General features: G+C 40.4%; 1 long non-coding RNA gene across 1 annotated transcript in view; it reads right to left on the reverse strand.

Moving 5' to 3' along the window:
- Positions 1-24,359, reverse strand: part of LOC129392412 (uncharacterized) — a 113,825-nt gene that overhangs the window by 61,658 nt on the left and 27,808 nt on the right. The window contains exons 2-3 of the long non-coding RNA XR_008618212.1: positions 22,993-23,084; positions 12,902-13,013 (exon numbers count right to left, since the gene is read on the reverse strand). This is a non-coding gene — a long non-coding RNA (uncharacterized lncRNA). The remainder of the gene's footprint in view (positions 1-12,901; positions 13,014-22,992; positions 23,085-24,359) is intronic.

Here is a 24,359-nt window from a genome sequence, read left to right on the forward strand (position 1 = left end):
GCTTTGTGACCACCTAGAGGGGTGGGATAGGGAGGGTGGGAGACGCAAGAGGGAAGAGATATGGGAACATATGTATATGTATAACTGATTCACTTTATTGTAAAGCAGAAACTAACACACCATTGTAAAACAGTTATACTCCAATAAAGATGATAAAAAAATAAATAAATAAAATAAAGGAGAGGGAAAAAAATTACTCCTCATTCATTTACTGAAGAGTAAAAAGCTTATTAAAAAATTATAGTCACAGTGGTTTAAGTCTTAAAAAAAAAAGAATTAGGCTGATATCAAAGTGAAAAAAAATCTTCACATTTTTATACCACACTAATGAAAGGGCAACCGCTGTACGAGATAGCAGGAAACAGTAAGGATTTTCAGAGGTCTTCTTTCTTTCATTCTTTTTATATTATTATATTTTTAAAAATCGTTTGCTTCTGAACCCTTTGCTCCACAGGCAGTGCAGCTGGGAAGCCATGGGTGGTCCCCTCCTCACTCCCCAGGACGGCCAGAGATGACTCGCCTCTTGGTCAGTGCCCCTAACTAAGCAGGGTCCGAGGCTGGGAGAAATCAAAGGAGTTACTTTTCCAAAACAAAGGTTTTTCTGCGTGCTGTGCAGAGACAGTCTAGGACTGGCTGGCTGGAGCTGGGGCGTCTGAAACAACTGTAGCAGGAGGGCAACAGCGTGGAAAATCCCTGTGCTGGGCCCCTTCCTGCCTCCTACCACCAAGCCCACATTCAGAGGAGAACAGAGACACTAGTCCCCATCTGGTCCAGAACAGCATTTGCACCCTTTGAATCTTTCCTCGGGGACAGATTTGAGAAGCAGAAAGGTTTTGTTTGTTTGCTTGGTGGTTGCCGTTGTTGTTTTTCGGAACCCTTAAGACAACACAGCACCACAGTGACAACCCTCACCGTGTCAGTGACTGAGCGGTGAAACGGACAGAGCACCACCCAAGCTGAGCAAAGACAAACGAAGACTCGATCTGCTCAGCAACCCCCAGACCGGCTCCTAACACAGAAACAACCCCACGGTAAATGCGTCTGTGGGACGACTGCCACCAATAAGGGCAGGCACCGCCCTATCCCCTGCTGATGCCCACGCAGCAAAAAGAAAATCTGGGGCTTCCCTGGTGGCTCAGTGGTTGAGAGTCCGCCTGCCGATGCGGGGGACACGGGTTCGTGCACCGGTCCGGGAGGATCCCGCATGCCGCGGAGCGGCTGGGCCCGTGAGCCATGGCCGCTGAGCCTGCGCGTCCGGAGCCTGTGCTCCGCAACGGGAGGGGCCGCAGCAACGAGAGGCCTGCGTACCGCAAAAAAAAAAAAATAATAAAATAAAATAAAATCTGAAATCTTCACCACCTCCCCAGCCCAATCACACTTTCCCCACCTCCCCCTCACAATCTACACAATCGTCCGTCCCTCACTGTTGGCAGGGAGGAAGTGTAAAAGCACTGCAGTTCAGTGATTGTTCCCCATTCTTTCTCCTTTCTGGTGGGCATTAGCGGCAGTCTGAAGACTGGCCTGAGGTTAGCCAGATGAAATCTAGAGGGTTAGATTTTTAGCTAGTGTGGATGTGTGGATGTGTGTGTGTGTGGTCCTTAACAAACACACATTAAGAATCATGGAAAGGGACTTCCCTGGTGGCTCAGTGGTTAAGAATCGGCCTGCCAATGCAGGGGACATGGGTTCGAGCCCTGGTCTGGGAAGATCGTACATGCCGCAGAGCAACTAAACCGGTGCGCCACAACTACTGAGCCTGTGCTCTAGAGCCTGTGAGCCACACCTACTGAGCCTGCGTGCCACAACTACTGAAGCCCGCATGCCTAGAGCCTGTGCTCTGCAACAAGAGAAGCCACTGCAATGAGAAGCGCACGCACCACAATGAAGAGTAGCCCCGGCTCGCTGCAACTAGAGAAAAGCCCGCATGCAGCAACGAAGATCCAACGCAGACAAAAAAAAAAAAAAAAAAAAAAAAAGAATCATGGAAAGAAATACCCAGGAAGAACCCCTTCAACAAGTGGGCCCGCTCTTCCGCCCCTTGGCAGAAAGCATCATGCCCAAACAGAGCGCGACCGTGTTTAAGGTTACACAAGCTAGGCTAATATTTCAGCGTGTCATTGAGCTAGTAGAGTGAGTACTATGACTTTTTTTTAATCATTAAAAATATTTTTGCTGAGTATGAAAATCAGCGAAGGTGTTTTACTACTTGAGTTGTAGTCAGACCTACTGTTTATTACTTTTCACCATTTTTAAGCCCTTAATCAAAGATTTCACAGCCTTTCCGCAGAATGCTGTGAGATATTTCACCAATGGGCTTCTGGATATATTAACTGTGACTTTTAAAAGCTGGAATTTATAGTCAGCTGTATATTGTTCTCTTTAAGGCAGTCTCCTGAGGAGACAATAGTAATGCTGAAAAGAGCATGTGCTTTAGAATGAACCAGATCTGGGTTTGAATTCTCGCTTTAAGACGTGCTGTCTTATCTGATAACTAGCCTCTCAGCCTGTGCTTTCATCCAAAAAACAAGGTTACTAACACCTACCTTTCAGGGTTGTTGAGAGATTAAAAGAAGATAGTTGATGCGAAGTACTGATGTAACTTTGGAAATACATAAAGGCTAAATAAATAGTTACTCTAAAGCTTGCCTTTAGAGCTGGCAATGCTTTTAAAAATATCTCAGTGGTTACAACCTTGGTTTTCCGGATTTTTGAAATTGCCTAAATTTATTTAAATTTTTACTCATTTCCAAGTCAATCCCCATGGGAACGGTGAACAAGCTGGGGCAATACCAGTTTTGGTCAGACACAAAGTTGGCCTCCTACGGAACAAGGCTGCTTTGGTTGTATTACTTGACCATTGGTTCTGAAGAAATTGCCAAAGAGAATTCTAAAAGTGGTGGCATGGCCTTCCATGGTGATTGTTAGCTTCTACTTCAAGCCTACACAGCTTCATCTGCCACTGTCCCTCTATCCCACCTAGAGTCTCAGATGCACAGTCACAGTCTCAACCAAGGCCACTTGGCTTACCCCAAATCTGGAGGTCTAACATTTCTGGTGTCACATTTACAAGGGCTGGACTCCTGAACTGGCCCTGCAATCACTCTGCTGACAACCAGATCAGGTACCCAAGAATCATAAATGTTACCTTCTTAAGAAGCTGCTCTTACCTTCCTTCCAATATTGACCCAGTTTCAACTAGACTCTTCCCAACTCCCAGTCCTGAGAAGTTAACTTGCTGAGCCCTCTCTACTCCCCCTGATCTCCCTCATGCATGCCAATTTTCCTGCCATTTGAAACAGGTCCTGCTATATAGAAGGGAGAATCCCTGCATGGAAAGTTAGTCAAGTTCTTTTTCTGTAAGCAATAGAATCAAACTCTGGCTGGTTTCAATAGAGAAGTATTTCTTAAAGGATACTGAGACTTGACAGGGGGTCAGAGAAGGCTGGACAACCAGGCTCAATAAATGGGAAAGAATAAGACACCGGCCAAGACCAGAGCCAAAATCATGCCAGAGTCCTTCTGGTGAGGACACTGCTGCAACCACCACTATTATGAATGCTGGACCTCATGGCTTGAATTACTACCTCATCACTGAATATCAGATGCTGACTTGCTCAAAGCGGCTGCCACTATATCCCCCAGAAGGAGTCTCCACTGTGCCTGCTTCTTTGTGTAAATGGCTTCAGCCTGAAAGTCTGAAGGGGGCTAATTTGACTGGTTAATCCCAGGTTACATGCTGGTGGCTTAGCTTCGAGGGAGCCTGAGAAGGTATCTGGCATTTTCAGTTTTTACCACAGGAAATCTCCACTATAGGTGTGTGGTAACAGATTATCCACGATAATTAAATATCCATGAAAAGTAATTACCCATGTGGTGTCTGCTTTGAAGAGGACAACCCTTCTAATGCAGTAAGCTTTGGCACACTGGGATTGTTAAACTTTGAAACACCGTCCTGGAAAGCCTTAAAAGAGGTTATACCTTTAGTCTCAGAAATTTCACTTCTAAGCCTCTATAATGAGCATATAATGTGAAACAGACTAAGATTTCTTCAAAAATCAGAAATAGATAAATATAATACCAGGAAGGCAGCCATGCTCACAATTGGTGGAAGATATAAAAGTGTTTGCTATTTTTTCATTTCTACTTTCTGTGTTTTTCAGATTATTATTACAAATGGGATGTACTGACTATATGTCTTATACATATTTAAGAGTAATCTTTAAAATATGTTTCATTTCCTTATGGTCATTTGGTACAACAGTATATCGATTAAGTTAGCTTAGCCTAGATTTTGAAAGACTAAGAGCCACACAGTCAAATGCAATGACTCACACAGTTATAAAAGTCACCTTATGAACAATTGTGGGTATTTCAGTATGGGCTGGGTATTAGATGATATTAGGGGATTATTTGGGAAGATGTATGCTAAAGTCACAATGTCTACAACTTAATTTTAAAAGATGAGCAAAAATTATGTAAAGGAAATATGGCAAAATATTAAGGAGAGATGCATGTGAAATATTAAAAAGATTGAGAATAATCAGAGAGAAAAAGGAAAAGGATGACAAAAAGGATGCAAATATTAACCAGAAGAAACACAGTATAGCTGTATTAGTATCAAAGTAGTGTCTGAAGCAGAAAGCATCCCTAGAGACAAAGAGGGACACTTCATTCTGAGAAAAAGGTTATGTTCACAAGACAGAACAATTCTAAATTTTGTATGCACCTAATAACTTTGCCTCCAAAAAATATATATATCAAAAACTGAAGAAAGAAATGCATTTATACTTTTAGTGAGAGATTTTAACACTTTTTTTTTTTAATTTATTTTTGGCTGTGTTGGGTCTTTGTTGCTGAGCACAGCCTTTCTCTAGTTGTGGTGAGCGGAGGCGACTCTTCATTGCAGTGTACAGGCTTCTCATTGCGGTGGCTTCTCTTGTTGTGGAGCATGGGCTCTAGGTGCGCAGGCTTCAGTAGTTGTGGCATGTGGGCTCATTAGTTGTGGCTTGTGGGCTCTATAGCACAGGCTCAGTAGTTGTGGCACGCAGGCTTAGTTGCTCCACAGCATGTGGGATCTTCATGGACCAGTGCTAGAACCCGTGTCCCTTGCATTGGCAGGCGGATTCTTAACCACTGTGCCACCAGGGAAGTCCCTTTAACACACATTTTAACCCTTGGGAAGTAATAGGGTAAGCAAACAGTCAAGCAAAAAAAAAGCAAATTAGCAAATACACATGATTTGAACAAGATTAACACATGGTGTAACTGATATACAAGGAACATTCCTACCAACAGCTACAGAAAACATTTCCTTCTTCAAGTGCACTTGGAGCACTTACAAAACTGACAAATGCTGGACAGCAAAGCAGGTCTCAGCTGCTTTTACAAGACTGAAATCTCACAGAATCTGTTCCCTGGACATGGCAGAATTATGCTAAAACATTAATATGAATAGAAATATAGATACCATTAGCAACAAGTTAACTAAAAAGTTCACAAATAGTTGGAAATTAAGAAATATAACTCTAAATATCTTGTGATACAAAGAAGAAATCAGAAAAGAAACTAGAAAATACCTTGAACTGAATAATAAAGAATAAGTCATCTCCTCTAAGATGTTTTATGCTACACTAGTTTGCTAAGCCAAAGATAGTCAGTTTTTGTTTAAAATAGTAATATTTTCTTATCCAAAAAAGAGCTATACATGACCAAGTAAAAAATATCAAGGTCAACACTAAGAAACACCAATTCTAAAAACAAGGGCCAATCTTTGGATGAGTCTTTAATTTGCCCAGTGCTACACAATGTTAGGAAGGAAATTAGTCCAGCTGAAAGGTTCGAATGCATTTTTAATATGCACCTGATGGTGTTAATTCAGATTCATTAACCAGTACTTCTCTCTGTCAGAGCAAAGAGCAAGAAATAACTAAAGCCTTCTGGCTGAGTGACAACGCACGACAGTACAGGAAATGTCACCCAACGCAGATAAAATACGACAGATGAGGAGCTGTAAGTGTGAAATAGACTCAAAGAGTTTAAACTAAGCATTTCAGTAACCGACACCATAAGGAAAGAGTCCCTTGGTCAGGAATTTAGAAAAGAGACATTTGGTGTCTGTTCCAGGCTGCACATTTTCAGCAAAAGAAGTCTGTTCTACAATCAGAACTCCTAATTTGAGCTCCCCCACTGATTACACTGTGTCCTTGGGCGAAGCATTAAGTACAGCTGATCTTCGTGAAAGAGGGCGTCTATCAAACATAATAATGAATGTGGATGTGCTTTGTAAACTGTAAAGGGCTGCATAAATGTTAATGATTACTGTGTCATAGCACTGTCTCAGCTGAACTTTTATTGATGTCACTGCGTGAGCACAAACGCTCTTGGAAGGTTTTTGAAGTAACCACTTAGAAACTGAATATTCTGTACTATACCACTTCCTGTCCCTTTTCAAATTCTCTCTCCCTTCTTTGCAAATTACTGATGTAATAACAATAACAGTAGTGGTGAATTGAGCATATAATAATGCGGCAGACTCTGTGCTATGTACTTTACACGTTATTATTAATCTCCAACACTTAAAATAACCCTTCAAGGTAGAGATTTTCCAAATTTCTCAGATAAGGACACCTGGCACACAGAATTGGTGGCATTTAAGCCTGGGGTGGGGGTGAGAAGGGTGGCCTGGGGATGAGGGGTGGTATAAAAAAGTCCCTCTTTAAAAAAAAAATACCAGGGAGTGGAGTGGAGGGACAAGCATGCATATTTCAAGAAAGCTCCTGGAGTGATTCTGTCTTCTCTGGTCTTTTGTGGAGAGCTAAACTACTAGGTTAATTAATCTGGTCAAGCTGCTAGAGAGAATAGAATCTGTACTCAAATCCAGGCCTCTGCTAGCAAACTCATGCTTTTTCCACTATATTCAATGTACTATATAATATAAATTTAAATTTATTTCTATTTCTTCATCATTAGTAATAGATGATCTTTGTAGAGAACTTCAAATATATATAACTTTGTAGCACAACTTCACCTATAAAATATTTTCGCCAAGAACTTTTTTTTTTTTTTTTTTTCGGTACGCGGGCTTCTGTGCTCTGGACGCACAGGCTCAGCAGCCATGGCTTACGGGCCCAGCCACTGTGCGGCATGTGGGATCTTCCCGGACCAGGGCACGAACCCGTGTCCCCTGCATTGGCAGGCGGACTCTCAACCACTGTGCCACCAGGGAAGCCCTGCCAAGAACTTTTAACATGAATCTAATCAAACATCTAGACTTAACTTCCAGATTACAACAAATACACAGAATACAGAAATGTTACATGACACCATAAGGAAACAATTAGACAAATCTAGAATTTTGTATGTTCTGTGAGACGATGAGCCTGTACTTTTCAAAAAGTCAATGTCATTAAAAAAGAAAAAGTGGGGGAACAGTTCTATATTAAAAGAGACAGAGGAATAAAAACCAAATTAACGTGTGAACCTTGATTGGTGAACCAGGATTTGATGAAAAGGGCAATAAAAGACATTCTTGGGATAATTAAAGAAATCTGAATATGGAATAGACATTATATAATTCTACAGGACTGGTGCTAATTTGGGGGTGGGTCACGTAAGTTAGGTGTGATAATGGTATTATGGTTACTTGTGAGAGTGTACTGATTCTTGGAGATGTACGTTCAGTTACTTAGAGGAGAAGCACGGTGTCTGCACTTTTAAATGGTTCAGAAAAACGTGTGTGTGTGTATACACATACATATATACATATGGGTGTGTATATACATATGGGTGTATACACACACACACACACACACACACAGAATAAAAGATGTTAACAGTTGGTAAATCTAGGAGATTTAGATGTTCAAGTTACTTGTTCCTTCTGGTTCTCTATATGTTTGACATTTTTAGGGGAAAAAAAAAAGAGAAATAGATAAAAAGACCATTAGCTTCATGAACGCTGGACTGAAACATTCGTGCTCACTCTTGCCTGGCTCATGGAAGATGAGCTCACTGAAGTTCACCAAGCTGAACTTCTTGCTCACTCCATAGTGCCTGGCTCATGGAAGGTGCTATAAATAATTGCTGAAAGAAGAAACAAGTCAGGGAAGGAAGGAAAGAAGGGAAGGAGATGGGGAGGGAAGAAAATAGGGAGAGGGGGGGAAGAAAGAAGGCCATCTCTCCTGCCATCACCTGGGCACCCCCAGCATGAATGTGATGGTATACATCTTCCAGGAATTTTTTCACCACAAGGATAAATCCATTTTTTAAAAGTGCTGCATTTGTAGAATCATCAGGTTTTAGAACCAAAAGCACCCTGGAGACCGTCCACATCCTAATACAGCTGAAGAAACTGAAGCCCAAAAGCAAAGTGACTAAGGTCACCTGGCAGGTCAGTGACTGAGGGGGTAGTAGCTGTCCCATGACCAAGGCTCCTCCCTTCACACTAAGCTGTCTTGCTCCCATCTTTGGCAAAACTCTAAATCTACCTATTACATTTAAATGTAACCCCTACAAAGAGCCATACTTAGTTTACTCACAGGCTTTCATTTTACTGAACGTGAAATTTTGCCCAGAACAGCAGTTTTGAGAACTTGTCAAACTTGTGGAAGTACAATTCCTTAAAGGACCAAAAAGTAAAAGTAAATACTGATGTCATGCACTGTGCTAGGAGCTTCCATTACTGTATTTAGTTCTCCCAATAGCCCCGTGAAGTAGGCATTATATTTTACAAAGTCTATTGCATATGACCTGCCTCTTATGGCTAAAAGGTAACTTCAAGGTAGCAAAAGGAAGAGAAAGGAAAGAAAGAATAACAAACAACTGGATACATCCATGAATGCTGTGAGCATTTAAAACTGTTTCTTGATGAAACAGAATAATTATGCATATAGTCTTGTGATGATGAAAATTAATAAAAAGTGAGGAAAACTCACATGTTCAATAATAAACTGGCTTAGTAAAGTGACAAATCCAGTGATAAATTGTTTGATAGGAAAAAAAAGAACACTAATTAGAATATAAGTATCCACAAGTTAAAATTTTTTAATAGGTAAGCATATATATACACTATAATTTATTAGATAAAAGATACTAATGCTAATGCAATTCATTTTAGGCTCAGTAATAACATGTGTTTCATTCATTATGTTTAGTATTTCCTTTAAAAAAATAAAACCAAAATCTCCCCTCTTGCAAAATGCACAAAAGGGGAATAATGACAATAAAAAGTGAAAGGAATGAATGGTAAAGTCTAAAAGTTAAGAAAATAATCCACAAAAGTTGAAGTAATGCTTGCTTCAAGAACAATTTAGCATTTACCAGTAGTGAATTATACTTGAACAGAACTACATTTGATCTTAGATTTTTAAATGAGCAATATTTTAAATCTACTTTGCAAGGACTTTCCTGGCCTCTCTGTCTTCTTTTAATCATATCAGGATGTTAGAAGCAATCAGAAGTGTTAACATTCAACTTATATTTTAATACTATTTTTTCCTCTTAAAACCTTGGAGAAATATTATTTCTATCAATAAAAATAAACTAGACAATCGAAGATAAAGCTCCGTTTCATTTGAAAAATGAAAGAGATGCAGGAATTTTGAACTGGCCTTGTGAGAGCATTCAGAAAATGACTCTAGTTTTAAGTTTTGCAGAGATAAAGGTTAAAAATTTAAAAAGTAAAGTACTTAGGCAAGAGTTTGCCAGCTGTTAAATATTATACTGTAATAGAACTACAGGTCGCAGGCTCAGCAGCCATGGCTCACGGGCCCAGCCGCTCCACGGCATGTGGGATCTTCCCGGACCGGGGCACAAACCCGTGTCCCCTGCATCGGCAGGCGGATTCTCAACCACTGCGCCACCAGGGAAGCCCAAAACAGTCCTCTTTAAAATGATTTATGATGTCTATGTAGTGATTTATACTAGATCTTACCATTTTTCTTTTAAGCATATACATTTTAACTGAAGAAATGAAAAACTTTATCATAGTAAAAGATGACTTCTTAAGAATGGAAAAGGAAATAGTCTTCGATATTCTGTCAATTAGCAAAAATCTTCCAGGAGTTTTAAGAATATACTTGAAAAAATTATCTGATGTATTTATTAGAAATCATACCTCCTTATGGATGAAAGTATCATTTTAACATGCCAATCAGTGACTAAAGTGTTTGATGACCTGATTTTTCTACCTAAATATTCACTCACATGCTCAATTTATAGAGCTCTAGAATCAGGACGGGTATTTGTCTTCAGAGCATGAAAGGCTGTGTATCAACCGGGGACATCTTTACTTAGAGATGGCCTATTGTGTACATGATATGACATTAGGATAACCTTCGCCACTAGCACCTGATTTTCCACCATTAGATGAAGCAACCTTACGTAGGGAAGAAAGTTTGGACCAAGCATCAGAAGACCTGGGTTTTAGGCTTAACTTTGCCAGTAACAATCGCGGCAATACTGGTTATCCCAGGATGGCCTCAGTCTGCTTATCTGCAAGAATCTGCAAGGTTAGGTGGCTGGACTACATCAGTGATTGTTGAACTTGTTTTAAAATCCACAGATCCCTTCCTTCAGAGACTCCCACAGTACCTGTCACATCAAACAGATAACAAGGAAGCGACTCTGGCTGAAGAGGATTGGGAGGTCGAGAGTGGATCTGTCCACAGCATTTCCAGAACCCCCAGGAAAGTTCTATAAAGCATCTTGGTGGCTCCCCCAAGCACAGTGTTAAAACCATTAGTTTAGTTTTACTTTATTAACACAAAAGTCATTAATAGACCACCCTCTGTTAAATAAGGATAATAAACAAATTTTGCTTGGTCTGCCCAGTGTTTATTTATTTATTTTAATTAAAATATCATTAGGTGGGCTTGCACCCTCCAGTTTAGCCCAGTCTGTACCACTCTGTTTCTGACTCCATTAGGCTTTTCACACACACATTCACGCTAACTCTTAGGGGGCTGAGGGGTGCTGAGTCTGTGACCCTGTGATCTAAAGTCTCCTTCACCAGTAACATTCTGTGATTAATATTGTTTTTTAATTGAGCATTGCTTTCTAACTGGTTTCCTTTTTTAAAATGCAAACATTTCTAAGAAGGGTAATGCAATCATTCCTAAACAATTTTAAGGTAAATGAATTTATCAGAATTTCCTAACTAGAGCTACTGAAAATCACAGTTACAGTAGGGACTCATGGGACAGGTTACTGAAAGGTAAGAGAAAAAGGGAGGGGCAGGCACAAAAGATAAATTTGATTTTATTACCAAAATTCACCTGGGGGCTCATTGGAGAAATGGTTAATTCCAGGGAGGGGACAAAGGGAATACAAGATGAGCCAGTTGCTACAGAAACTAAGGTAGTGCTTCAAAGCATCATGGAAACATGTCAAAAAGACAAACAGATTGAAGGGGCTGCCACGAGCCAAATTTGAGAAAATTTAAGCATCAAAATTAAAAAGGACAGAAATAGATTATAACCCACTGTATAACCTAAGCATCCATGAGTTCAGACTTAAATAAGCAAAAAAAAGTAAATGCAGAGAAGGGAAAGCTCTTCCTTACAGCAAAATGCCAACTAATAAATCTAGAAGGAATGATGGAGTTAGAACATCATCAATCAGTGCAAAGTAGTCAGAAAAAATTTTATAAACAGGATATTGACACAGTCTCAAAATATTTCCCCACAAAACACTTGTAATTTACAAAGAGAAAAGCTGTAACTTTACAGTGGAGTAAGCACCTGAATCAAGTGATCAAAGTTAACATCACAAATGGACACTGGGTACCTCCGATATGGTATACTGACAAGGACAGGACCTCACCTCAATGGTATCTCTGCCAAAAATGCATAACCCAAGTCTAAACATGAGGACATCCTAGTCAAACCCAGAATGAAGAGACTTCCCCCCCACCCCCCAAAAAAGAAAGACAAAGCAAAAAAAATGGAGTATTGATCTGCCGTCTTTAAAGAACGTCAAGTTGAGACAAAGGCTCAGAAACTTTTCCAGATTAAAGGAAACAAAGCAGATATTACAACTCAATACAATGCACAATCCTGGATTACATCCTGGTCTGGGGAAAAAATCAGCTTACAACTAATTATTGGGACATCATTGGGACAAATGAGAAAATCTGAACTTAAATTTGGACTGTGGTTTATATCATTAAAATATCTGATTTTGATAAAACCATGGTTATTAAAAAGAATGTTATTCTTAGGAAAATAACAAAATATTTCAGGGTAAAGGGGTACAACGTCTTCAACTTACTCTCAAATGGGTCGGGAAAGAAAGAGAGTGTGCAATATAGACAGATTCATAGAAAGAGAGGTAGTAAATGGGGCAAGATATAAATATGAATCTCAGTAAAGGGGATTTCTTGTACAATTCTTGAAACTTTTATAGAAATTTGAAATTATGTCAAAATGAAAAGTTGCCAAAATGCTAAAAGGAAAAGTTTTCGGGGACTGACTTGACCATCTACAATTCCCTAAACCCCAACTTGAGTGACTGATCAGGACCAAGTAGGAAGTACAGGATTTAAAATGTATCACCTGCCAAACAAAACGGTATTTGACAGATGAGGTAAAGCTGATGCTAACAGAAATACTGGTGACACAGGAAATATTTAAGGTGAAAACTTCTCTGAAGGTAAAAGTTCTATACTAACTTTTTGGACCCAAGTTTCCTTGACATGAAAGGGAATAACTTCCTGAAACATCATACTGGAATGTGTAGGAACAGACCCCATATGTTTCCTTTTGGCCTTCTAAGTTAATACTTTAATAATTTCTTTGAGTCTCCAGTTGGTTGCTCTCAGGCTACAGATGGACCACCACCAATATGTAATTAAAGGAGAATAACAAATAGTTAGAATATGGATCACACAGGTGTGCTGACTTACAAATGCAAACGCTGTAGCAGAAGATTAAGCTCCCAGGAGGCTGGAGGTGTGCGTCTCTGCTTATTGCCATCATAATTCATTAATGGTCAAAGTAACGCTGAGATCAATATTCCTGCAGTCATGGGAATGAGAAAAAATGATTAGCACCAAAATAAGATACAAAGACAGTCTCAAAATCTTTCTCCTTACATAATTAAGAAACCAGTCATTGTCATGAATTTTAAAACTGAGATTTTCTTAGCTGTTCCATGTTCAAGAGGTTGCACAGCTTAAAGGATCTTGAAAAGAACTGCTGTTCCCCTAGATAATATCATACACCAAAAGAGAGACAGACAGTGAGGTCATTTTGGTTTTTTTTTCTTCATTTTAGTGGTACAGAAATGGAAGGAAGGATGCTGGGATATGGTAAACACCACAGAAGGCAATAACAGCATGTGATGGTTTCACAAGAAGTTCAATCCTGAAATATGCTTGAAGAAGACGTACAAGTGAGCCTTTAATAAGATCTGGGTCTAAACCACTGGTTCCAATGCAGATTCCTGGGCCCCAGTAGAGGGGGTCATATTCACTGGGACTGTGTTTGGAACCAGGGATTCTGAATTTTTAACAAGTATTGCAGGGACCAGTCACTGAGAAATATTAAGAGCGGCAACCGTTACTGTTTTTATGAATCTAATTACTATAATACTTACTGTGTTAGAGTAGTAAATACACCTTACAATAAATTAAACAGTATACATGAAATGACGCAGAGAAGCTTATGATGATCCCTCCCCAACCCTAATTCCACCTCTTGTGAACACTGTTTTAAAGATTTTTGCTTTTAGCTCTTCTGGTTGCAAACACCCCCCTGACTTTCCCTAATTAAAAAAAGTAAATACCGCTCTTTTACAATATACTCATGTTGTAGATAAATTAGAATAATGAATATTTGAAATAGTGTAATTGGCCTATTAGGTAAGGACCAATTTCGTGTGAAATTTCAAATAGTTTAACTCTTGCCAAGAGTAATCAAGAATTGCATAATTTAAAGCTAGTAGGCAGTGTGTATGGCAACTGAGTTTACGTGTGTGGCTATGTGGCATGCCACTCTAGCCAGTAATCAGAAGTACAGTGGAGCTTGTAATTACACACTCTTGGATAATGGAAATTTGGATATGCCGAGTTTGGTGATTGGCTCCTGTCCTCCTGGAGCCAGTTCACATTGGTCATTTCATGAACTCTGCACTCAGTGGGTCCCACACATTACACAACTGAATTTTTTGGACCTCAATTATGAAGTTACAGCAGAGTTCTACTCGCATCTGCCATCATTTAACAGGAGCTTGTTAACCATGCTGTTATTTAAAGGCATAGGAACATCTAGAAGTGATTCAAGTGACTTTTGTATTACTTTAATTTTTAGAGTTATAATATTAAAATAGTTTTTCTCCTATAATAAGGTCATCTAAGCTTTCATCCAGTGGAGGCAAAACCCTAATTCTAAGAATATATTCTTGGGGAACAGAAATTAGATATAATAAAGTACCATAAAGAGGTCACGTGGCCATATACCATGCTATTAATTTTGGAGAGAGTACTCTGTGAAATATTAGAGATAATTCTGAGAAAAACTTAAAAAGCATTAAAGCAGATAGGGCTTTAAGTTTGCAAGTATAATCTTATAACTGGGCATGGATAATGGAATAGGAAAAAATGCCATGGCTGCAAGATCATCAGCACTATAATGTGTCCTTAAGCTATAGAGATTGTTGATACCTGTGCTCTGAGATTGTGCCCATGACCTTCAATGTATGCCTATGAAAAATCACTCATGAATTATACATTCTTTGAATATATGATTCCTCTTTTCAATTTCTTGGTTATGGATGGCCTCCAGTTACAAAAGATAAGCATTTAGCTCATTTATGTTATCTTCTTCTTCCTCCCAACTCCTCCCAGTTTGGGGTAGTTATATCATTATTTTTAAGTTTTGTCGTGGTTACCCTTGTAACTTTAAATATTATGTTATGCCTCAATTTCTCATTCTGAAAACCTGAGTATCTTGACTTCTCATTATAGAAGTTGAGGGTGTCAGTGGTACTATTCTTCTCTTCATATTTCCTTCATTTTGCACTTCCCACCTTCGGTCAGCTATACTTTCATATTATGAAGATTAATGTTTGCCTCTTTTTTCTGCAACATAGCCAAGATCTTCCTTACTCTGTCCATTGACTGCAAGAGTTTAAAGCCAAAGTGCTTACATTATTAAGACTACATCAACATTGTGCACTGCCAAGCTAAGGAGCATGTTAGGATTGCCATTTCCTTTTCTATGAGGGCACTGTCATAACTCCTCACCTACTCAAAGGATAATGTTTTAACACCATGTACTAGTTTTTCTCTAACAGTCTATATATTATTGAAAATCATACATATTATTCTTCTTCAAAATTGAACCATAACATTCTCAGTTAGCTTTTTGTTTTTTCTGGAATTCTTAATTGCCTGTCTTTTTTACTGTCTAAATATGTACTTTATCATAACACTCAAGTCTTTTCTGTTTTTTGTTTGTTTGTTTTTATTTTTTGTTCCCTCAATCACACCATGAACTGCAGGGAGTTCTCTTCTGCCCAAGAGTCCTTACCTTTGGAGCTCTTCTTTCTCCTGCTCTAAACTGGAAGACTTTGTATTATACTCTACTTCTGTTTCCAATATTAGGACCCTCGCCTTCTTCTTTCTTGGATAATATCCTCATTCTGCTGGAATACATATTCAAGTAACTTCTTAAGAAAGGAGTCTGGGAAGTAAACTTTCCAAGTGCTGGTTTATGTGAAATGCCTATATTCCACTCTTTGAATGATAGGTTGGCTGAATATAGAAATTATTTTTAAATTCAATTTCCCCCAGAATTGAAAGGACCACTCTATTATATTCTAGCAGCCAGAGATGTTAAGGAGAATTTGGCTGCTCAATTTTCATTCCTCTGTAGGTGGCCTAATTTTTCCTTCTGGAAACTTTTAGAAATTTTATTTATTCTTAGAGTTCTAAATTTTTACAATGTTGTATCCAAGTGGCTTATTTTCCCCATCTACTGTAGTTGGCCCTCAGTGGGCTCTTTTAATGTAAACGTGTATGTCCTTTCCTGGGAAATTTTCTTATATAATTTCTCTAGTAATTTCCCTTTTGCCATTTTCTCTGTTCTCCTTTCCTGGATCCCATATTATTTAGCTGCTGGATTTCTTAGATTGGTTTTTATATCTCCTCTTTTCTCTCATACTTCCCCTCTGTAGTAGAGAATGTTATTTGTATCTCAACATCTTCTTTACCACTGTCATTTTCTTTGTCCACATCAACTGATTAAAATAACAATAACTATTACTAATAACTATGTCAACCTGGAGCAGAATCTTTGTTTTTATCACTCTGAGTGCCTCATCCAGAGTTGTGCCCACCCAACTGTTGATCTAGGTAGCATCCTCTTGGAGAGTTGATGCTGAAAATGTCAGGGGATGGAATAAAAAAAAGAACAGAAAACAAACAAACAAACAAAAAAACCTTACTGAAGTCCAACTGTAGGTACTGCTTTCCCCTCTTCCATCAGGCTCATCATCCTCTCTTGGTAAAATTAAATTGGTCTGGCATAATTTGTACTTCACAAAATCATGTTGATTACTACCCAGTACCTTGTGCTCGTCTAGATGGTTGCAAATTGATTGACGATTTGTTCTTGTATCTTCCCAGGTATCCAAGATAAGCTGAATAGTCTATAATTACTACAGTTGTGCTTTTCTCGGTTAAAAAAAAAAACAACAACAACAACGATACTCCATCTGCAGATTCTACTTGTCAGGACCTTCTCCTGTCCAACCTTCCTTTTCTAAAATAAAGGCTAGTGGTCCTGCAATTACGGTTGCCAATTCCTTAAGTGCCGTTGGATGTGAGTAATCAGGCCCTGCTGATTTGAATGTACTGAGCTTTCTGAAGTGCTCTTCAATCACTTCTTTCCCCTTGTTTGCCTTTGTATCTCCAATAAGATAGCACTTAATCTGGTTTAGTTTCCTTATCATTGCTGATTAAAAGGAAAAAAGAAACGGCTAAAAACACAGTGAAAGCCTTTGCTATTAGTTATTTTTTAATAGATTTTGTTTAGCAGTACTTGTTAATAGCTTTGTTAATAGTTTAGTGGTTGTATTTGCATCCTATAAATTCCTTCTGGTATTCTTCCTTCCTTCCACCCCTCCCTCCCTGCTTCCTTCTTTCCCTCCCTCCCTTGCTGTTTCCTTCCTTCCTTCCTATCTCCCTCTCCTGCCCCCAACTCTCTCTTTTTCTTAAATTTTTTACTGAGGGTGAGGTAAGGAGAAGGGAGGAAAAACGAAAGAGGCGAAGAGCTCCATATAACTTTATGACAGAGATATTTATTAATCACCAAATATCCATGTGCTCCCCCAAATTTTCCAGCCTCCTTATAGTTGGGGCAAGAGGCATATGACTAGTTCTGGCCAATAGGTGCTTAAGAGCCATGAGTTCCCCTTGTCCTCTTTCCTCCTGCCCAGGTGAGCTGGGAGCCACATGTTCCAGATGGTGCACCAACAAAATGCAAGTGGCCTGAGTCATCACTTTGGTAACCGGGACCCCTGAGTCATCACTGGAAGGCAACAGTCCTAGAGAGCCATAAGACGCCCAGAGGCCCATGTGTTAAGCTGCTAAGATTTAGGGGTTTATTTTTGCAGCACCGTCTACCTTATCTTCACTAATACAGTACCAATTTCTGGACCAGTCAGATTAGGTTTTGCCAAGGGAACAAATTAACCCTGAAATCTAAGTGGCTTAACATAACAAAGGCTTAATTCTTACTTGTGGTATGTGGTAGCTAGTCTCCAAAGAGGGCTCCCAATGACTCTTACCTCCTGGTAGTCACACCCTTGTCTAGTCACCTCCCAGTCTGTCTCTGCACTGATCCCATGACTCACTTTAACCAAGAAAATGGAGCAGAAGCCTTAGGCAATCTTGACAGCCTCTGCATTTGAAGTCACTCCTGATATAAGAAGTCTGACCATCCCACTGCCAAAGAGAGGCCATGCGCAGATGGCTGGAGAATGAGACTCCACGTGGAGGAGCACTTAGGTGCCAGACCTCAGCAAAGAGGCCATCCTCAGTTCAATCCCAGTCAAGCTTTCCAAGGTCTCCAGCCTCAGCCACCATTTTGACTACAACCACATGAGACCCTAAGTGAGAAGAGCAGAAGAAATGCCCAGTGGAGCCTAACCAACACACAGGAATGGGAGATAAAACAATAAATTGGGGCTTCCCTGGTGGCGCAGTGGTTGAGAGTCCGCCTGCCGATGCAGAGAACACGGGTTCGTGCCCCAGTCCAGGAAGATCCCACATGCCGTGGAGCGGCTGGGCCCATGAGCCATGGCTGCTGAGCCTGCGCGTCCAGAGCCTGTGCTCTGCAACGGGAGAGGCCACAACAGTGAGAGGCCTGCGTACCACAAACAAACAAACAAACAAAAAACAATAAATTGTTGTCTTAAGCCATTCTGTATGGGATGGCTTGCTGGGCATCAGTTGCTCACCAAAGCATGGTACACATCCAGTGTTGGTGTAAGGGGGTTGAGCTCCACACAGACATTCATGGAACCATGTTGATACAGGTTCTCCCATCTTGTATCTGCACCACTGGTAACATGTGACCTACTTTATTGGAGTGGTGCAGTGGCAAGGGAAGAGAGGGCTGGTGGTTGCATACCAACTTTTAAATGCTTCCAACTCTGTTCCCAGTCCACTGGTCAGTGAGAAATTTGGGGGAGTAAATGGAGAGTCAATGGGCATTAAATGTCTCTGCTGCAGATCTTGCCACCTATAATTTGTCTTTTTTCCCCCTAGTTTTTTTAAAATTAATTAATTAATTTTATTTTTGACTGCGTTGGGTGTTTGTTGCTATGCGTGGGCTTTCTCTAGTTGTGGCGAGTGGGGGCTACTCTTCGTTGTGGTGCGTGGGCTTCTCATAGCAGTGGCTTCTCTTGTCGCGGAGCATGGGCTCTAGGCACACAGGCTTCAGTAGTTGGGGCGCGTGGGCTCTAGAGCGCAGGCTCTGTAGTTGTGGCGCACAGGCTTAGTTGCTCCGCAGCATGTGGGATCTTCTCGGACCTGGGCTTGAACCCGTGTCTCCTGCATTGGCAGGTGGATACTTAACCACTGCGCCACCAGGGAAGCCCCTCCCCCTAGTATTTTTTAAAATTAATTTTTATTGGAGTATAGTTGATTTACAGTGTTGTGTTAGTTTCTGCTGTACAGCAAAGTGAATCAGTTATACATAGACATATATCCACTTTTTAGATTCTTTTCCTATATAGGTCATCACAGAGTATTGAGTAGAGTTCCCTGTGCTATACAGTAAGTTCTTATTATCCCCATAGTATTATAACAAGGTTTATCCAGGAGTCATCCAACTGGCTTTCCCATAATTGTAACCAATGGTGTGCAGGACTGGCTCATACAGCTCAGAAGAGCCCACTGAGCATGTCTCCTCCCAATTCTGCATTCGGTGATGCCATGTTGGTAGCATGAAATCAGCTATGGTTGAAATATTTACATCACAGAAATTGGCAAATGCTGTAAGTCAAGACCCTCCTACTCCCAGCCTTGGTTAAGCTGGTTGTTAAATATTTACCAGACCACTAGTTGTACAAAATCCAAAATATACCTATTATTCAGGCTGGCCCTATATTCATGCATATGCACTTATTATAGGTAGAATTTTGAAAACTTGCCATCAATGGTCTTATCTTTTAATTCCACATATCAAACAACAGGCTGAACCCATAAATTGAAGATTTTTGTACAAACCTGAGTAAACTTTATTAATAATAAAAAAGATGACAATTTGAAGTTTTCTATATGTAATCAGAATGTGCATATTTTTATAGTTAACTTCATTCTAGGACAGTACTGGAAATGCTGCTATAAAGTAAGTATAGAACATACCTATTTTCAGCTAGCATCAACAAGGATTTTATCATTCCAGTAATTATTGCATCTAATAACACTATCTTAGGTACTGATTTATTCTGGAAACTTCAGTATCTTTTAGAGTTTATAAAAGACTAAAATCTTTTCTTTTAAGCCTTGCTGAAAGAGTTAATTCAGCTCCCCGTTCCAGGTCACCGACTCTTCCTTTCCTAGCCTTCACCCTCTACACACACAAAGAAAGGCCATCAATAAGGTTCAAGCTTCTATTATGGGATATGAAACAATAACATTTGAAATAGCACCTTGGAGGCCCGAAGGAGTTAACACATCTTTCAGCAGTGCCTACTTTACAGCTCTCGAGTATTTTGGACCCTGAAAACCTGATTATTTATTAAAAGTATGAGCAGAGTCCAGGTGGAGAAAAAAGCTCATTCACCAAGCAAGAAAGGATATGCTTGCAAATGACATTTGAAAATAAGATGACGAGAAACTTTTTGCTACAAACAACAAGGGATTTGAACTTAATCCACATCTAATCCTATGGCAAAATTAAGGACAAGATGGTTCCAGAATCAGGGAGACAAGTCAACTTTAAAATACTGTTTCCTGGGCAGAACCCAGTGAGACCATCTGTGGATAAATTCGATGTTCACTAATTCAAAAGATAAAGAAATAATTCTCACTGTATGCAGAAACCAGCATATTTTCCATCACAACACTGATAATCTTCTGGGAACTCTGATACCTTTTTGAGCTTTCGGGATTATTCCATATGTTAATCAAGGTTCTTTTGTTTACAAGTATGACTGATTCTATTTTCTAAAGATGCCCACATTAATATACATCACAGGTTCTTCTCACAATGTGATGGTAACATTCCTTCATTGAGAGGCAGTGGCCCTTTGAGCCTGGGTGGATCTTTGTAACTTCCTCCACAAACAGGATGAAGTGGAAATAACACCGCATGACTTTGGAAGCTAGATCATAAAAGGTGATATGGCTTCCACCTGGCCCTCTCTCCCTGAGAACTGTACCTTTGGAGCCCTGAGCCTCCAGGGGAAAATCCACCTACCTTGAAGCCACCATGATAAAGAAACCATAGATGGACAGAGAGATTTCCACATAGCTCCAGCTCTTCCAATCCCCAGCTGCTTGAGTCTTCCCAGGTAAGAGTTTAGACAGTTTCAGCTCCTGGCCTTCAAACTACCCCAGCTGAAACCAAGTTGTAGTGGAAACAAGCTGTCCATGCTAAGCCTTGCTCAGAGTGCAGATTTTTAAGCAAAATAAGTGTTCTTATTTTAAGCCACTCAATTTTGGGGTGGTTTTTGTTACACAGCCATTGCAGCCAGAACAGCAAGTAACAGAAGCCCCTCAAGTTAGCATTATCAAAACAGTAGAGGTTATAGTATAAAGGTTCAAGAGTAGCCAATGGTGCCCCAGAAGAAGAGGCACAGCTGGGTCTCAGGATGGTTTGAATAGGAACTAAATTAGAAAATCAGCAGAGGCCAATCAGCTACTTTGCTCCAGTGCTGTCTCTTTTTCTCCTTCTGTCCTCTTCTCCAGTCTCTTACTTCAGGGCCCTCATCTGTCTCCCTGCACATCTGCTTCCTTCTCCCTGCAGTCAGGTGTTCTGTGCTTCTGCTGCCTATGGTGCAGTAACACAGCTCTTGAGTTGTATGTCCTTGGTTTAAGAGACCAGCCCACGCTAACTAGCATCCTTTCATTGCAGTGATAAATTCCTGGGAGAGAGGATCTAATTGGCTGGCCTTGAGTCCGATGTCTGCTTCCAGTCCCCTCAGTCAACACAGGGAAGGACCATATGTTACCAACATGGCTGCTACTCCCAATCCCCAACCTCCTGGGAGAATTCTTAGAAGGGGGGCTCAGAGGCTTCTACACATAACAATAGACCTTATATAATTCTTGAGTATTAGAAGGCATTTTGGATGTTTTTAGCTGTACATAAAACTCTACCATGGACTCCCCTTTAATTTGCTTGTCGTTTGTTTACAAACCTGCTTAGGTAGGTGGATACAACCTCCTCCCCACTCTCACCCCATCCTCACAATCTGAAAGGGTGCTTCTGGATCTCTACAACAAAGGAAGTAGATCAGGTTGATGTGACCTCAAGGAGGCTGAACTCAATAATCAACATTTTTTATTTCATTTTTGTTTTTTGAGGCCCAATTTGTAATGTGAACTTGACTCCTTAATTTACTACCTTTTAGCTGTTAGGGCCTCTGAGCAACTGGGCTAGTTAGAGATCACAGAGGCAGTCAGGGAAACTGAGGACTCTTGATGAACTTTGATAATTTCCCCCCTGTTAAACATCTCCCTTTGTCAACTAATCTATGGTGTTATAAATAAGGATAGAGGTTGCCCCTGAGGGAAGGAGAGACTGCTTGGAACAGGGCCTGGCCCACAGGAAACAATGTTAGCTATTATTATTATTACTACTATTATTATTAGTGCTCTTAGACTATTTCAAAATAAAAGGAAAAAGCATCTCTACTTCTGCCTTTTACTATTCCATTCACTCCAACAGAACCCACTGCAATTAAGCATACATTGGTTGAATGCTTCTATGTGCCAGATCCAGGCAAACACTGAAGGTATATTTCAGGCTGTTCCAGGTCCCCCACTGCAGAGACCTACACCCGTGGGAGGATTTCTAGGCTGGCCACATCCCTGAAAGGTTCTGTGATTCATTTCTTCCCTGGGTCACTGCTGGTGCTGTTCAAAGTTTTATACATTTCTGTCCTGAGCCAGTGCGAACCGAGGGAACTCCTCTGGCTGGGTTTCCTTATGTGGAACCTGGCCAGGGGGAGGTGAAGCAGGACGGATTTGCTCTGTGTTTGTGTTTTGCTGCAGTGATTGTGTTATGTTTTGTTTCACCCTGGCACCAGTCGACTTTACCTAAACAGAAACACCCTGTGTAGTCTTTTGTAACACCAGTATTATTTTAAGGAAACACAAGGAGGTGGGACAAAAGAAAATGGCCATTAATCAGAACTCCAGTCCCATGCAGCGCTCTCTCCAACAAGGTGCCTTTAGAACCATCCACGTTGAACAGTTGTCTAGAGGTCATTTGTAACCAAGGTGCTCAGCAGTGGACAGGACCAGAAATGATTAGTTACCTCCTTCAGGACTCACGGTCACTGTCATCTCCAGTAACTCCTGTTCTGCAGCTCACTTCTGGCACTGCATCAACAGATGAGGCAGGAACCCACTGAAATGAAATTGGTGAAAAACGTAAGGGAAACATTGCTTCTAATTAGGCAAGTCTAATGCTCTAATGATTGTCAAAACCAAAAATGAAAACAAAACAAAAAAACCAAGACCCTGAAGCAGTGTTTTTTCATTTATTTCTTCCCTCCCTTCCCGAATAAGCAGCTTCCTGACACCACCTTGATATATGTTCCTCTTCCCCTTCAGATACAGAACTGGGTGCTTTTTGCAGCTTGGTTTCTCTCCTGTCCTTACCCAGGAGGGTGCACAGCTAGGGAAGGGGGCAATGAGAGCTGGGGGAAGGAGGGCTGCAACTCGGCAGTGAGCAGTGGATTCACCATCCCCCTTCCTGCTGCACTGCAGCTGTGGCATGTCGGGGGTGAAGAATATTACCCACTTGGTTACTTCCAGGCAGGGTCATCAAGTGCTTTAAGGGCACGGACTCCCAGCCAAAATGCTTGGGTTTTGAATCTTGGCTCAGCCACCTACCTTGTAGTTTGACCCCTCTGTTGCCTCAGCTTTCCCATCTATAAAATGGGGATAATAATACTAATTACTTCTTAGACTTGTGGTGAGAATAAATGAGTTAGTACCTGTAAAACACTCAAAACAGAGCCTAGCACGTATTAACCACCCAGTAAATGTTAGCTATTACTATTATCACCTTGGAATATCTCGAAATCATAATTATGACACAACATCATTATATTATATTGTCTCCAAGCTGCATACTGTGAAACCAGCAATATGCAAACATCAGCTAGTCCTTTTGCTATTTTAGTTACTAAAAACTTTGTTATGTGATCCAAGGGGAAACACCTTGGGCTGACTGAAGTCAGTAAAGACTAATGTGAAGTTCCAGGATTCTATTTTGCCAGCAATCCTACTTCTAGGAATACTTTCCATGGGAATTTTCAGATACACAAGGACAAAGTACAAAGAAGCTCACTGCAGCATTATTTATATGATGGAAAACTGGACACAGGCTACATGTGGAACAATCTGAGAATGATTAGGTTAGTGACAGCAAATACTACAAGTACTACATAGCCATTAAGAGGGGTGCTTTTGATGAATTTTTATGATGAGGAAATGCTCATGAAATAAATGTTAAGCAGAAAAGCAGGCTTCAAAACTGTGTGCACCAATCTGTATGGAAACACAAAAGACCCCGAATAGCCAAAGCAATCTTGAGAAAGAAAACGGACCTGGAGAAATCAGGCTCCCTGACTTCAGACTATACTACAAAGCTACAGTAATCAAGACAGTATGGTAC

This window comes from Physeter macrocephalus, chromosome 9 (assembly GCF_002837175.3).
Source record: "Physeter macrocephalus isolate SW-GA chromosome 9, ASM283717v5, whole genome shotgun sequence".
In the NCBI taxonomy this organism is placed as follows: Eukaryota; Metazoa; Chordata; class Mammalia; order Artiodactyla; family Physeteridae; genus Physeter; species Physeter macrocephalus.